The following is a 17,382-nucleotide window of genomic DNA, read 5'->3' on the forward strand; positions in this document are numbered from 1 at the left end:
CAAGAACTTTTGGCCATATTTCCCCTGAATCTAATGAAGCAAATATTAAAAGTATAAAACTTTAAGCTTAGTAGTACCAGAAAATAACTTACACAAATTTCTACAAGTTATCTTTGGATTATGGAAAGTCCTTTGTGAACAGAATGACAGCTTATAGAGGCCAAAATGCGTTTTTATTTATTTGATATGAAAGGATTGCCTTGTACAGTTGTAGTTGAAAAACAAAAGACAAATCATTCCTTTGAATACCCAAATAAGACAGGTAATAGGAGTAAACAAGAATAATTCACAGAATTTCACTCCATTTTATAGAAATTGTGGCCACTATAGACAAATATTATAGAAATTAAATTTACTATAAGTTTTGGGGAAATAGTTGGGGTGGAGGTTAGAGTAGAACATAATGTGCCCAAGATTTAGGTCTACGCTATCTCAGGGTACACAATAATAATAAAATAATCTACTTATTATTTCAATGCATATATCCAAATACTTTACTTATAATCTTTAAGATTTTTTTTTAAATTTTTAACATTTATTTATTTTTGAGAGAGAGTGGGACAGAACGCAAGTGGGGGAGAGGGAGAGAGAGAGAGAGGGACACTCAGAATCTAAAGCAGGCTCCAGGCTCTGAGCTGTCAGCACAGAGCCTGAAGAGGGGCTTGAAATCACAAACTGTGAGATCATGACCTGAGCCAAAGTTGGTCGCCCAACCAACTGAGCCACTCAGGCACCCCAAAGATTGTTTTCTAATGCACTACATATACTATATTTGACTTCATTGTTCAATATATCTTCCAATTGTGACTGTGTGATGTTACCTGTTTCTTTTTTTAAGTTTAGCAAAATGATAGTAATTGTTAAGAAATTGATTGTTTGGAGAATTGATTTTGTTTTTGTTTGCTTTAAAGTTTGAACTATGCACATTTATAACAGGGGAGATCCCACTGGTTGCTTTTTTGAAGGAAGTTGCATTGCAGCTTAGGTCCCAATATCATACGTTACTGAAAAACTTTTGGTTCTATGTACACCTGGATTGATTGCCATGAGAAATGTTAGAAATTAAGTCACCACCCTAATAGTGGTTTTTATTTTCAAAATTCTTCACAGTTTCTGAATGGAGCTTTATTTTCTTAAAATATGACCATCACTAGAATTAATTTTATGGAACAACAAATGTTATGAAAACCTGTCACACCATTTATAAAACAAACATGAAAGTGATGTGAGATATGTCAATGTACAAAGCACAGATGGTGACTGAGTGCCAAAATTTGAACTGATCCTTTTCAGTTGATCATGCATAATTTAATGTGTCAGTCAATTGAGGCCCTCAACAGGAAAAAAAGCACACAAAAAACAAAAAACAAAAAAACAAAAAACCAAAAGACTTGTGGGAGGTAATTGGAAATGAACTTTGAGCCAGCATTAACAATAAGTAGACCTTACAACACAGCAGTTAAAAAATACTATAGAATGACTTTTCTGTAGATTTTGACATTCTGGATATTTTTCCATTCCAAAGCACCACAGAATTCAAAGAATATTAGGTGAATTTTATTTCTTTTGATGAAAAGTGACTTTTGAGATTAAAGTATTTTCATAGTTATTAAATTCATAGATATAAAATTTTTAAAGTAACAAAATAATTGTTTTTAAAGAGGACATAAACATTTTATTGATGAAAATACTAATGCACATGTGTGAAGTGAAAGTTTAGAAAATCTGTAGACATAGATAAGCATTCCTTTATGAATAACTATTATGATTTTTTTGTTTGTTTCAAGCAATGCAATTCAAATAATTTTAAAGTTAAGTAAGTGAGATATGGACATTATAGTAAACATAACGTTCTTTAAAATTCTATATTATGAAGGTCCTTTAGATTTTTAAAAATTAAATTCACCTACTCTATTTATTGCTTTGCCAAACTGGCAGATATCTGCTGACATAGCTTTACTTCTCTATCTAGGTTAATTCTACCATAAAGATAGTGTAATATACTAGTGATATATAAGTTCACATTTGTTTAATTGTTTTTGAAAATTTTGAAACAGGAAAGAACCAGAGACTGCACTGCAGCCACTTTACTTAGTAAGCCAATAAAGTAGTTCTTCCATAAATACTTAAAAATATTAAATTAAAAATTTAAAACTATAGAAAATGCTTTATTAGCTCTATTAGATGAAGCAATTAGCTAAAAGCAGCACAAAAATGCAGTGGAAGAAGTGTGCATATGTAGATGGAAAAACACAGAAAGAAAAGGAGACTCTTGAAAGCAGAGAACATTTAAATTCTCCCCAACCCCATCCCAGGCAAATCTTCTGGAGGTGTTTGGAGCTGGAGGCCTGGGATAGCTCTGGTCATTATTAGTAACTGTAAACCAAGTGTTATCAATACCATTTGTAGAAAATGCTAAATTCCCTTGCCTTGGCCCATATATGCTATGTCCTAGCTGCCTGTCATCTTTCCTATATTTAATACATTAATTTAAGTATAAGACCCTCAATTAATGCCTTTAAGATGTAAATAAAATAATTAGCTTCCTCCTCTCCCACAGATCCATGCAGATGCTAAATATAAAGATGAACTATAAGAATGAAAGGGTAGGGGTGCCTGGGTGGGTTAAGTGTCAGACTCGTGATTTCAGCTCAGGTCATGATCTCAGGGTTCATGAGTTTAAGCCCTGAGTTGAACTCTGCGTTGACATTACAGAGTCTGCTTGGGATTCTCTCTCCCTCTCCCTCTGCCCCTCCCCTGCATGCCAGTGCACTCTCTCTCTTAAAATAAATAAATAAACTTAAACAAAAAAGAATGAAAGAGTATGTGAACTTACATAAGCAACATTTAGATGTGGGAAATAATGAAATTTGGGGATTTGTAACATGATTTGAACAATATGAGTTTCCGATGCAAACATGATATATTAAGGTTTTATTGATACTTCAACAAACACGTAATATGGCATTTCATATTTAGTGTAAACAATTACATTAAAAGATACAAGGGTGATGGGGCATCTGGATGGCTCAGTCGGTTAAGAATCCGACTGTTGGTTTCGGCTCAGGTCATGATTTCCCAGTTTGTGAGTTTGAGCTCTGCATCAAGCTCTGCGTTGATGTGGAGCCTGCTTGGGATTTTCTCTCTCTCTCTCTCTCTCTCTCTCTCTGTCCCTCTCCCTCTCCCTCTGCCCCTCCCCTGCTCATGCTCTCTGTCTCTCTCTCAAAATAAATAAACTTTAAAAAATTTAAAAATATAAGACAAAAAGATTCAGGAGTGATAAAGTCAAACCAGAGGTTGAAAGCTGAACAGAAAGAGTATGGGACTCCCATAATATATATTTTTTCACTTTTCAGTAGCTTCAGAACTGCCTTTGAAAAATAGAACAAATGCCAACTAAGCAGTGAGAAAGGCTGAGGAAAGCACAGAAGCAGCCTGGCTTCCTCTTTCCTTCTTTCATTTTTTCCCTTATTTTGTCAAGAAGCCACAAGAAGGAAAGACAAAGCAGAAGGCTCAAGGTGGGTGGTGCTAGAGAAATTTTGAGGACAAATATGCAAAGTACATGTTCTCATGACTTTTCAAAAATGCTGATCTTTTCTTATAGTCATATGAGGGTGGCACAAATAAACGGACCATATCCAGAGTTTATGATTTGATATCATACACAATAAATACCAACATTTTAAAAAATTCTCAATCTCTTTGGAATAGTATAGTACATATTCTTATACAGAATTAAATATATACTATGGTAAAAACTAACTTAATGGTGATATATTTATATGTATATCAATATATATACCCTCTCTAAAAAATCCAAAACCAGCATATTAAAAGTGATGAAAAAAAACTTACTATTAAGAAAATTGCTTAAATTTGTTTTACTCATTGATTTACATGTATCTCTGACTGATTTTATGTTTATTTTTTCACTCAGACAGCTAGCTATTACAATCTCAGTAAGATTCACTTGTCAAGTTAAAGTAAAAATATTTATAATTAGTTTACTTTTGTAGATGCATATTTGGTTATAAAATATTTTGTATTTTCAGTATGTCTGTGTAGACCCCTGGCTCTAAGAGGTTGAAAGTTATTATAAGAAACCTCTGTGTTCTCAGTAATTTTTTCTGCTCTCTAGTATTAAGGATAATTAAAATTCAAATATAATTATTTATGTTGAATAATAAGTACCATGCAAAACTAACTGGGAATATTTTCTCAATGACCTTCATTCTCTTTGGCAAGCATACAAGCTACATATCCTTTTTACATTACAGTGTATTTATATCACGCCTGCCATGTTTATATATATTTTCTCAAACTAAGAATGCTTGATTAAAGGGAACTTGCTATACAGCCATAGAAAAATCTGGCTTTTTTCTTATGGGCAGCTATCTAGTATTTGATACCACAGTTTCCATGGCTGCCTTGTTTGTCCATTCTGTGGGCCACACCTATAAGAAAAAATATGTCCTAATCACAGGTCACATTTCACGTGTGACATTATCACAGGCTCTCTAAAAGCCCCAAAAATCTAGTCTATAAACTGCCTGACTTTTGGGCAATTGTTATTAGGATATGCCTCCATGCATCCTTTTATTTTATCTTATTTTATTTTGATTTTATTATTTTATTTATTTTTTATTTTATTATTTATTTATTTATTTACTTATTTATTTTTTAAAGAGAGAGAGAGAGCATGCACACAGGAGAGGGGCAGAAGGAGAAAGAGAGAGAATCTTAAGCAGACTCCACACTCAGCATGGAGCCTGATGCAGGGCTCTATCTCATGACCCTGGAATCATGACCTGAGCCGAAATCAAGAGTCTGTTGCTTAACTGGCTGAGTTACAAAGCACCCCTCCATGCATCCTTTTAAAAAAGAAAATGTAGTATTTTTAATTAGTAGTAGTGTTATGTGCATATTACACAAACTCAATATGTGCATATTGAGTTGTGTATAGCAACTCAATTGGTTAGGCCTTGAACTCTTAATCTCAGCTCAGGTGAAGATCTCACAGTTCATGAATTGGAGCCCTGCATGGGGCTCTGTGCTGACAGTGCAGAGCCTGCTTGGGATTCTCTCTCTTACCCTCTCTCTCTGCCTCAACCTGCTTGCATGCTCTCTCTCACTCTCTCTCTCTTTCTCCCTCTCTCTCAAAAAAACCAGAAACCAAAAAAAAATTTTAAAAAATGTAAAAATAAAATAGAGTTTCTACTCTAGTAAGTGGAAAAAAGCTGTTAGAAATAATAAAGCATGAGAACAGCTGAGAAGAATTTTTGAGCTGAGAATTTTGAAATAAATAAGATCTAATTTATTTGTCTAAGAAGAGATACTATAATGAGAGGTTTTATGACATTCTCATAATCACACAATGGCAAATATATTAGAACTGATATATGAATTAGAACTAATATTAACTGACCTGTATCTGCTGTGGAATAAACAGGACCTGTTCTCTGTTCTTAGAGTTATAATCACTCAGTATTGTACTTTCTCTATTGGAGTAGTGGTAACTCTTGTGGTGAAAATGCTGTAGGTATTGCTTTGCATTCAGCTTCTAATACACGCGGTGAGGATATTTAATAAAATTGAAAGGATAGGAATCAAAAGTAAAAATATGTGGGGCACCTGGGTGGCTCAGTTGGTTGAGTGACAGATAACCTGATTTCAGCTTAGGTCATGATCTCGTGGTCATGAGATCCAGCCCCTTATTGAGCTCTGCACTGAGAGTGGAGACTGCTCGGGATTCATTCTCTCTCTCTCTCTCTCTCTCTCTCTCTCTCTCTCTCTTTCTCTCTCTCTCTCTGCCCCTCCACCATAAAAATAAATAATTTTTTTTTTAAAAAAGAGTAAAAAATGTGTGCAGAGGGAGGAGAACCAAAGACCATATTCTTTTCTTACATAATTTTATGGCAATCTTGGCCTGTTTGTTGACAAAAGCAGCATATATTATAGAATATGGTCACACTGTCTGATGGCTTAGTAGATTTGTTTATATGTACTTCTAATTGTGACTGTTTTTCCTGTTGGAAACTGAAAGTAGAGTTGACTTTCCTTTCCTAACGAAGCCCTTCCTGTATCCTGAATAGTTAGAGGATTACACATAAAATAGATCATGCATATTTCATAACATAGGCATTGCACATGGCAAATAATCAAATGAAAAATAAAGCCCTGTAAGTGTGAGAAAATAATTTAGGACAGATACTAACAATTGTTACCAGCAGAAATGCATTGTTTAAAAAATCTTATAGATAAGGGATCCATAGACTATGAGCACCAGTCAAAAAATAATATAGATGAGGAAAAGCTTAACTAGTGGATGGGTTCTACGTTAAACTTTCTCTTTTTTTCACTCAGGAGAATTGAAGAAATTCTCTCAGAAGAGGCAGTGTAAATACCCACTTCATTCTTTATGCTTTCTTTTCCCTTTCAGTAACCAACATTGAGGCCTTGTGGTGGCATGGTAGAACAGTCTGCAATCACTGATTGCCACATGAATTAAATAGCTCTTAAATACTGCAGAGTTCATTGTTAGATACACATAAGCAGGAAACAGACTTCTGTGGTGTTAAATGAGTAAGAGCGAGATTGTTTGTTGCTATAGCTTACCACATGAGAATACAGTGAACTTAACCAAACCTTTTAATTGCCTGACAAAAGTAAATAAAAATTTATAGCAAATTATCCTAGACATGAACAAATAGTCTTTCTCAGAGGGCATTTGTTTCTTTGGTTGAAAGTAGGAGTAAACACAAACACTGAATAGATTTTAGCAGCCCTGCCTGGTACTAGATTATAGCTCCTTTATAGGCCAAAACAGAAACTTATTTTTACTGGAAACATTCTACTCTGAATGGAGAAAAACCAACCAAACAAACAAACAAACAAACAAAAAACAGAATTCTGAGTCCAGCTCTCAATATCCAGAAGGAGCTGATTTTAAGTTGATCCTGTATCTTACAATGAAAATTATAATCACTGCCTAGATTAAGGAGACCCAGAGGATTTACAGTTAATTACTTAAGGCAGGATTTTGCCAAAATATTCCAAAGAAAAAATATTCTATAAGATGCCAAGATGCCTCCAATAAGACATCTGTGGGCAAATACATTTGGTAAATCCTGCATATTATCAGAGAAATTCAGAAAACATATTAGCACATTAAAGTCTCTAAGAAGTTCCAAGTTAAAGAAATCTGGTAATTTTGCTGAATGTGCTATTTGTTCATTGAATTCTTTTTAAAATGTATTTGTTCATTGAATTCTTTTCCTGTAAGCTTAGTTAATATCATGAGTTTCTGGAATTTCCAGAACACCATTTAAGAATAAAACTAATATAGAGAACTCACAGAATAGTGCAGTTATAACCATGTCTGGAGAAAAACATTGTGAAAAAGGAAATACATTACATCAAAAAGAACAGAAGTCAGAACAGCAGAATCATTTCATACCAATTACCAGGTTGTATGAGTCCCACCACACTGAAGGAGAAACCAGGCAATCAACTTAACCCTGGGAGCAGTGGTGATCTCAGTAACCAGTGTTTGATCCCATCATGGCCTGAATACCATTACTCTACTTTCAGACACAGCAAATAATATGAAATCTCTGGACCTTGGGTCACTTTTTAAAGTTATTTATTTTGTCTATTATTAACATCTCATGTTGATTTCTTTGTCGTTTATTAAAAGTCCCATTTGAAATATTGAGGTCAACTTATTTTCAAGAAGGAAATTGGGATGAACCATTTTGATGATGTACACTTTTATGTATGGGGTCTCAAGACAATAGCAAAGTACATTTCGCTAATGATAATTGTTTTGTTTTTTTTTTTCTGAATGATAATGTTGATGCTTCATGATACAAGTATCCCTTAAACGAAGATTAAAAGGTTTATCCCAAAAAAAGGAAGAGAAACAATATAGTAGAGAACTAATGCCAAGTACCCCTGGTTTAGTTACTAATTTTGTTTCCAAAAATGTTATTATTTCTAAGAAGACAACATGAATCTAACTTTCAAGTGTTCTTAGGTTTTTTGTGGTTGTGTGTGTGTGTGTGTGTGTGTGTGTAGCTATTTATAGACAGTGAAATGCTTTCTCAGAAAAGAGTGGCATACAACTTTTAACAATATATTTGGAAAGGCTCACAGAAAAATGATGATATGGATTTTCTGCCAATGGTAATAATAGCAATTGCTTCTTTTCTATTTTAATCACATAGATAGTAATATATAATTTAGAATAAAATGACAAAATATAAATAATGATTGTCCTTGTGTGAGGAAAATTTTTATTAATTTATTTTCTATAGATTTGTACTTTTTACTATCCCTTTTTTACAAGATATTTATTATTTTACCAGTTATATAAAGTAGAAAACTTGTCTTTATCAAAATAATTTAAAGAAAAGAAAGACTTAAAATAGGGCTACAAAAATACAGAGTGTTTTGACAACACTAGACACCAATAATGTCAGACCAGATGGATCTAGACAGTTAATGCCATTATGTTATTTATTGTTTGGGAATAAACACATGTTATTTATCATTTGGGAGTAAATAGTGAGGTATCCAGCTATGCCTGTGGGAAAAGGCCTTGACAATCTGCACTCATTCACCTTCCCAAACATAAGTCTGTTTTTCCTCAGGTTACCACATAATCAATTTCAAACTTAGTCACCACTAATGACTGGGCCACCTGCTATTTCCTTGACTGGTTTATAATGTCTTCAGTCCTTTATAAACTTCTTTTCCTTTAGCAGCCAGTGTTATTCCCAAATTCCTTAAGATATTTCCTTAATTACTGTGCAGCAATATGCAGTAGTAAATGCACAATTTTAGGAATGCTTTAGGTGAACTATCTGCCTTGAAGACATCCTAGGCATTATCCACTATTATGAAGATCCAATACCAATTAAAACAGGGGTCTGAAAATTCTCAGCCAAAATTGATTAGGAAAGTATATTAGTTGAGCAAAACACCAATCAAATGGTGTGCTCAGAGATGATCTAGAGAAGTTAATGAGGACAAGTGAGCACATCTTTGGCACACTAACAGATAGCATATTGTCCTGTGGCTTTCAGCTCATACTTTCCATTTAAAATCAAATTCTCAAACAATTCCTCAGTTGTAATACACTGTGAGCCTAGTGGCGATCGAGTCACACTCATTACAATTCAGCTTTATGGGGCTAGCCTGCCATACTGGGTGAATGACAAGCAGCCAAACCACATACTGACTGATGGTTCCAAGCAGGGTGATCACAAACAAGTCAGGCAGAGAAAACATCACAAAACCCCATTATTTGGCAAGTTGAAGCACTGTGAAACATTGCTGATGGCTGAGAAGTGACAGCAGGGAAAGAGGGAAAAAAAAAAAAAAAACTATACTAGCATGTGAGCTGCTGAATAGGGAAAGCTCTATTTGTGCAAAAATGTCATGTAGTCCTTGGGGCGGAGGCAGAACCCCGTACAATGACAGGTCCTGCAAGCAGTGGTCATAGCTGGTGACTAACAGTTTACAGATATCCTCCATGGATTGCATTGCAACTAAGAAGTTTGTTTTCAACCAAAATCCTAGAAAAACATTGACATTGAATCTTTTGAAAGATAGCCCTCCAAAAATGTCTTTTGCTGAGTCACATAGCTTAGTAATGAATTACAGAATAATCACTTAAATTGTAAATTATAGTTTGCTTAGTATAATCACTTAATTGTAATTATGCACAATTAGTGAGATTTAGCACCTTTAATTGTTGAAATATGCAAATGAAATTCATTCATTTTCCATCCAGGTGTACTGCTATGAGACATTTCAGAACAGCTATCAAATTTGCAGACAGTAAAATGAAAGAAGGGAGGAAAGAGCCTGGTCTGACGTTACTCTTGTCTTTTTCTTTCACTGAGATGCACACAGATATGAGACATCTCCATTCCTGAAAACAGTTTTAATAACTTCCCAGAACGGACTTTTGCTGAAATCTGTCTCCAAGAAGTTTCTCTTCCAGAACTGCTGTAATGGCCAGTGAGATATCCTTGAGCATTGGCACATTTAGAAACCAGAATGGACAGGGTTTACTAAGTAAGAGGAACTGAGGCAGAGGAAAAAAAGGAGAATTTTAGAAAAACTCCCAAGATTTGGTACTTGGGCAAATGTTTAGATGGTGAATCCAAACTATATATGGTGAAGGATATATGGTGAAAGATTCACTATATATGGTGAATCCAAATATAGGTGCAGGATGACTATAATATATCATTTCAAACCTCCCATACCAGTAGCCTGTTCCTCCCCAAAACCAGCCTACTACCTTTGAATATTCAAAAGAGAATTTGATAGAACTCTATGGGATCCAACCAATGTTAGGATGTGACTACATTTTACATAAATATCTCTTTCAACAGTTTGAAATTATTGTGAAAAACCAGATTATACAAATTTAAGCTCTTTAAGATATTTCAAAGGCTTCTATGTCGATGTTCATTATGTATCTTTAAGGAACTGATAATGGGATTCAGCCTTTTGATATGTCCAAAACTTATATGATTGCAGAACTTTTCTATGATCTTTTTCACAAACGAAAATTTAAGTGAAGCAGGCTTTAACCAATTGTTTTCTGCTTTATAATTTGGAAGTCTCACTTATCTGAATGTGTATGTCTCAGTTTTGCTAGACTACAGGTTATTTTAGGGGATGAGTGGGATATTGTTCATCTTTATATTGCTGAAGCAAAGCAATTTTTTTGTTATAATGGGAACCCAATCAATGGTTGTAGAATTAACAAGCAAATAATGATGATTATGTTACAGTAATTCAAAAGCTTGACAAATCCCTTATAATAGATGTGATGCTAAGGTTTACCAGTCTTCATTGAGTTAGGTATAATCTGATGAATCTTGGAAATAACAGCAACATCGAGGCACTTGGTAGAAAGTTCTAAACCACATTATTCCCCTATAATCTTTGATTCTTGTGTTATTTTCTATTCATACCACTTAAAAAATAATTTGTCTAGATTTACCATCTCTAAGTATAGTTGATAATGTACTATCAAACCATATGCTTTCTTGGGTAGGTAAATTATAGAATCTTGCTAAGTAAATTATAGAATCTTCAGTATAGTAGACACCCTTAGGTTGACCTTAAATGAAACACACCCTTGTGTAATCTCCTTACCTTGAATGTGGGCAGAACTGTGACGGTAGAAACCCAGTATACATGGTGAAGGTGATGGGATATTCTGTTAGATTATATGACAAAGGTGAAGAGATTTTTCCAATGGTAATTAAGGTCCCTAATCAGTTGACATTGACCTAATCAATGGATAGATTATGCTAGGTAGGCCTGATGAAATCATCTGAACCTTTAAAAAAGGAACTAGACCTTTCCTGAAGGCAGTGAATCAACACAATGGAGAATTTTATACCCATTTCTGGTTTTGAAGAAGCAGGCAATCACAAACTATACAATCTAAAGAAATTAAATGTACTGAGCAACCTGCAGAAATTTGGAAGTGAATCCTTCTTTAATTGAGCTTCCAGATGAGACTACAACCCAGGTTACCCCTTGATTTCAAGCTTATGTGACTCTGAGGAAAAAACCCAGCTGTAGATCAGAAGTTCTTTGACATGTGACCAACAGAAATTGTAGGATAATAAGTTGGTAATTTTTTAAGATACTAAATGTGTAGTAATTTATTATGCAGCATGGAAAATATATACACCCATTCAAATTTAAGTTTGAGAAAAAAATGTTTTCTAATAAGTCTAATATGTTTCAAGTATGTCCCACAAAATATTTGAAGGATATTTACATAAAATAATTACTTGCTTGGCACCTGGGTGGCTCAGTCAGTTAAGTGTCCAACTCTTGATTTTGGCTTAGGTCATGATTCCAGGGTCATGGGATTGAGCCCCATGTCAGGCTCCATGCTGAGTGCAGAAACTGCTGGGGTCTCTCTCTCTCTCTCTCTTTCTCCCTTCCCCTCTGCCCCTCTACTCCAGCTCCAGCTTGCATGTTCTTTCTAAAATAAATTTTACAAATACATACATACATACATACATACATACATAATTCTTTCTTATTTTATTTAAAAATATTTTCTTAATGTTTATTTTTGAGAGAGAGAGAGAGAGAGTATGAGCAGGGGAGGGGCAGAGAGAAAGAGAGACACAGAATCTGAAGCAGGCTCCAGGCTCCAAGCTGTCAGCCCAGCACAGAGCCCGACGCAGGGCTCGAACTCACAAGTCATGAGATCACGACTTGAGCTGAAGTCAGACACTTAACCAACTGAGCCACCCAGGCACCCCAATAAATACATATTTCTTAATCTCAAATTTGAATTTACTGGGTATACTGAATCTACGTATGTATATATGGATGTGTATGTGTATGTATGTATGTATTGCTAAATCTGGCAACCCTACTCTTGGGAAATTCTTCTCACAGCCTTTACCTGTTTCCTAACCCCCTAGAGGAGTCACTAGTAATTTCTATATTATATTTTAGTTTGAAAACAATACTAAATCTCACAAAAGTGCTTCTGAGAACAAAACTAGGGCCACCAAATAAGGCATGTTTAAATTTGTGTAGTGTAGAAAATTTGTTTTGCTTGATGATTTCCATCATAGCCACACCCCACATACAAATAATTCAGAGTATTTTGTCACCTTCAAAAACGCACATGCATGCACAAGCACGCATTATCCATAAAACATATTCCTGAAACCACATGCTATTCAATAGCTTATTTTTACTTAAAGGATGTTTTATTGAATTTTCCTTTTAATAAAAACCAAAACAATCAAAATATTTTTAAAGTTTATGTTTAACTTCCAGATTTCTCTTTATATCACAAGAATCCAGGTATACTAGTTGTAAAGTAGTCAATACCACGTTTTTGGATTCTAATCATAACCTCTTTAAACACGGTATCTGCTATTAAATTCTTTAGAAGTTGTAAGAATTTTCCTATAATGAGACTATTGTGTTTGAATTTAGATGGCCTTTAAATAAAAAAAAAGAAAAAAAAAACAAGCATTTTAAATAAAAATTGCCCAGAATTTGACGTAAGTGATTCTGGTTTTCATCTCTATTTGAACACTTATTAACTCTTTCCCTCTGGATAAGACATCCAACATTTTGCAGTCTCACATTTTTCATCTGTGCACTGGCAATGTGACATGTACCTGGTGGGTGCTGAGGACACATTCAGTGATAATTATAATTTAATGACAAGCATTTTAAATATAGTAATTTATTTATCATATCAATGATAAATTTTTTTTACACTTTTTACAAATGAAGACATAGAGACTACAGGATATTAATTAATTTGTTGAAAATCATGCAATAAAATGTGCCTGAATCAGGGTTCAAATCCAGGCTGTTCTTCAATCTCATGTTCTACAGCTTCTTCTAAATAAAATTTACTTTGTATATATTCACTTGAGTTGTTTACGTCAACGATCTTTCAGTAGAACTCTCACTGTTAAGGGTGCCCGGGTGGCTCAGTCAGTTAAGCATCCCACTCGGTTTCAGCTCAGATCATAATCTCAGTTTGTGAGTTCGAGCCCTCATCGGGCTCTGTGCTGACAGTCCAGAGTCTGCTTGGGATTCTTTCTCTCTTGCTCTCTCTGCCCCTCTGAAACTTGTGCATGCTCTCTCTATCAAAAGAAATAAACCTAAAAAAAAAAAAAAAAAAGGAATTTTCATTGTTAGGAAAAGAAACAGGCACAAAAGTATGGTGGCCATGAGAAATGTATATGATCTCATACTCTCTGTTAAATGTTTTCACCTGTATCATCTCTTCTTATTTTCCCCAAAATGCTATGAGGAAGTAGGGAAGATGTTTTTATCTTTGCTTTCAGAAGAAAAAATTGAAACTTGGAAAAGTTAAGTAACTTTTGAGTTCAATTGGTACTTGAACCTATAGCTTCATATAAATTATTTTTGTTCTGCTTTATTTTATATCAATTACATATGCTGAAAGCATCTTCATGGAGATTATAAAGTTCCTTTCTTTGTGTGAGGCAAATAGAAAAGAAGAAAATAAAAGACAAAGATTACACATTCATAAATTCTCGTCCATAAAGTTTCACTGATGAATAGGAATTCATGGATAGGGTTGAAAGGGCTAATTTTGCTCTTCTGCATTCTTACCCCAAATAACACAGCATCTATCCTTTTCCACCTTCTTGTCTGCATTCAAATGTTGAGTGGAAGAAACTTAAAAAAAAAAAAAAAAGCTAATATCCTGTACATCACCAGGGAATGAGTTCTGATCTTTGTTTTCATTCCTTCTTCTTTGTAGTATGGCTGGGAGATCTTAGATATCTGGCTGTCAGAGAGGAAGTGAAAAGGCGGCCAGGGAAGGACTTTTCATTCTGAGCATTAAGTCATCTTTTCCATGTGAAGGTTTGATAAATGCCAAGTGAGCTGCGCCTGTTTTGTTTTTAGGTACATGAGAATAAATCCTTACACATATTCCCATTCATATGCATTCCCATTCAAAACCCATTCTTTATGTTCTCAAAAAATATGATAAAATTACTTTATCCTTATAGACAGACTTTGCTTTTTTTTCAAGATCAGAATAGCATTAACACTGGTTTAGAGGATTAAATCACCTCTTTAATAAGGGTTTATTGAAAAGCTCTAATCTGTTTGGGTAGCTCACTCTTTGATGTGTAAATTGTTCCTCAATTACTAAGGCTGCAGAGAGGTTGCTTTACCAAATGTAACCTTTCCATTCATATACAGTAATGAATGCACTTGGACTCTCATTTAAATGTCATTGTCATCCGGATGTTCACATAAGATAGGCAAAAGTAGTTCACAATAAGTGAAACCACTTCAGCCAGTAAATAACCAATGCCTTGTTAAAGTGGAAAGTAATGACTGTTTTTAGCTGTTTTTTTTTTTAAGACTTTTTTTTTTTTACACTTTAGGATTTTTTGTTTATTTGTATTCTATCCATTAATCACATACATTTGAAAACAAGTGGTATGGATTACAAATGGGTTACAAATGTATTCTGAATGAGAAACAATAAAACTTCTGCCCCAACCATCATTGTGATTAATTTAAAATTAGAAATTTTTTCTTTTATATTCTGGTTCTTTCTGTACACTAATTTAGCAGATGTGTCTTAATTTTGGACCTACCCAGAGATAATTTTTAAAATATTTAAAAAATTTTAATTTAGCTGAATATAAATTTATAAACATTTTTCATTATAAGGCATTGCATTCCAATATTCAGCCTTTTAAAATGTCACTAATAATCATTAGTTTCTTGAAGATTAGTTTTCTTGAGAGATGACCTAATTTGGAGAATGTGAAATTCACTAGCTTTTAGTTCACATGAGTTTCAGTAACTTCTTTATTTGTATTATTCATCTGAATTGAGCTTTAAGTTATATTTCCTTTAGTTCTTAAGATTTCTTTCGAGTTTTGTATATAACCAAATTATCTCCTAGCAAGAGATTATTATACTACATTCCCACAAGGGAATAAAAAATATACTTAAATATTATTTATATTTTTACATGAAGCTAGGATACTATAGAATGGGAGTTTATGATTACTATCATTGCCTGAGTCAAAAATTATTGAATATCAAGTTATCCTATTTTACATATAGATGGTATATTTTTATGATGGCAATGTATTTTGGCAATGAGAGAGTCAGAATCATTTTCTGATCAGTGGCTATGAATTTTTCTTTTTCTTTCTTTCCCCTAATGTTGTGAAGATGTGTTGATATAGGTAGTTTAACTCTTTTATTTCTGGCCCTGTTAAAAATATGGTCTAAAAAAGTCTACCAAAGTTATAAATCAGGTATAATTTAGATCATTTACCTGGGAAATGAATAAGTGACTCTAAATCTAGGGAAAGCTTTCTATTCAATTTCTCTTTGTTTTTTCTAAAGAGTTATATAGTGTTTATTATGAGAGAGCCACTTTAGAGATACAAACGTGAAATGTATGTAACAACTTTATAAGAAGGTACCATTACTAACCTATTTTGCAACTAAGGAAATTGCATCACAAAAAGATTAGAAACATATACAACTTTAAGACGGAGATCAATGGGTAAGAGATTAAAGAATGTATTTCTCTAAAATTCTTTATACCAGCTTTTCTGAAATTTCACTTTAGATTTATCATTAAGAATCTTGAACATGCACACGGGTGCACACACGTACACACAAAGACACACATAATCATTTGAAAACACTATTTACAGTATGTCCCTATTATTTAGCCAAGGCTCTATTTCATTCACTGGCTGAGGCAGTGCCACTCAGCCCCATAGTCCTAGAATCCCTGTACCACACAATGGTCTTGTCATCTAGTTTGTAAATTGGAGCATGTATCTCAGGCTATAGCAAACTTATACTTAGGGGGATTAAAACGGTTCTCTCCCCGCCTCTAAGAGAACTTTGCTGGCACTCTTCTGAGCAGGGAATTAAATTGATATCATTCCAAATATTCTGCCCGCAATTTTCAATAGCCATGCCATTGGATTTTATTGTTTGTCCAAATAAACAGAATCAAAAGTTGTCTTTTTGAAACTTAACTTGTTCTTCCATCAGCAAAGATATAGAAATGTTAAAAGAGGTCATTTGAGTATTAAAAAAATTTTTATTCTGGAACACATCTGCAAGACACGAATTCCACACTATCAAGGGATAAGATGGCCTCCATAATACATGGGCAGTTGGTCCATGTGACACATAAATGTGTGTCCTGGACTGAATTCTATCTACAGTTGGGGTACCTGCCTTCTTCATATTTTGAAATGTGCCAAAACTTTTAAAATTAAGTTTCATATATTTTGTCTACTATGTATAAAATATTCTTCATCTTTCAAGAGTAAATGAAATTTTAATATTTCTTTCCTGTAATGGAGATGAGTTTGCTTCAGAATTTATTATGTGATATTCACATATAAGAGATGACTTTCCAGGACTTGAAAAATTCATAGTAAAACCATCACAACCATCAAAACAACAATAGTGCAGAATTGCATTTTTGTAACTCACTAGCTGGAATGTGGGTAGCACCCTGCATTTTATCAATAATGACTCTCCTTAATAGTCATTTTATCTAATGAGATCATCTGTCAATTTCTTACTAAGCATTCACTACTGCTCTAAGTGTTAAAAAAAAAAAAAGAATACTTAAAATGTCATTTCCTTTCTGCTATGCACAGCTTATTCCATTAAAGCTAGGGAATTTTGGAGGTTTGACCTGTTTCAGAAAATTACCCTAAGCTCTTTGACTGAATCCCATTTAGATTTACATCAGACTAATTCTGGGTAGAGTTTAGTGACCTTTGACATCAACAGAATAATCTTTGGTGTGATGAAATGTAG

This window comes from Panthera uncia, assembly GCF_023721935.1.
Source record: "Panthera uncia isolate 11264 chromosome A1 unlocalized genomic scaffold, Puncia_PCG_1.0 HiC_scaffold_16, whole genome shotgun sequence".
In the NCBI taxonomy this organism is placed as follows: Eukaryota; Metazoa; Chordata; class Mammalia; order Carnivora; family Felidae; genus Panthera; species Panthera uncia.